This window comes from Sciurus carolinensis, unplaced genomic scaffold, assembly GCF_902686445.1.
Source record: "Sciurus carolinensis unplaced genomic scaffold, mSciCar1.2, whole genome shotgun sequence".
Taxonomy (NCBI): domain Eukaryota; kingdom Metazoa; phylum Chordata; class Mammalia; order Rodentia; family Sciuridae; genus Sciurus; species Sciurus carolinensis.
In genome coordinates, this window is record NW_025920253.1 from 61,757 (window position 1) to 62,028 (window position 272).

The following is a 272-nucleotide window of genomic DNA, read 5'->3' on the forward strand; positions in this document are numbered from 1 at the left end:
GGTCAAGAAAAGTCCATATTTGTGTCTTGCCCTCAAAGTCGGCCTAAACCCAGGGAACAAGAGAACGTCTCTAAGGAGCTTTGCATCTCTGGGTGGGTCATGCATCCTCCTGAACAAGGAGATTCATGAGGCCACTAGAGGATGAAAAGTCAATCAGTGCACCTGCTGCAGAGGAGGGTCAAGGAAAAAGGGAGACATCCCTGGTTCTTTCAAGGGAAGCCAACTCATCGAGGAGACCATGCCTAATGGACAGGACTAAAGCTAAGGCTCTC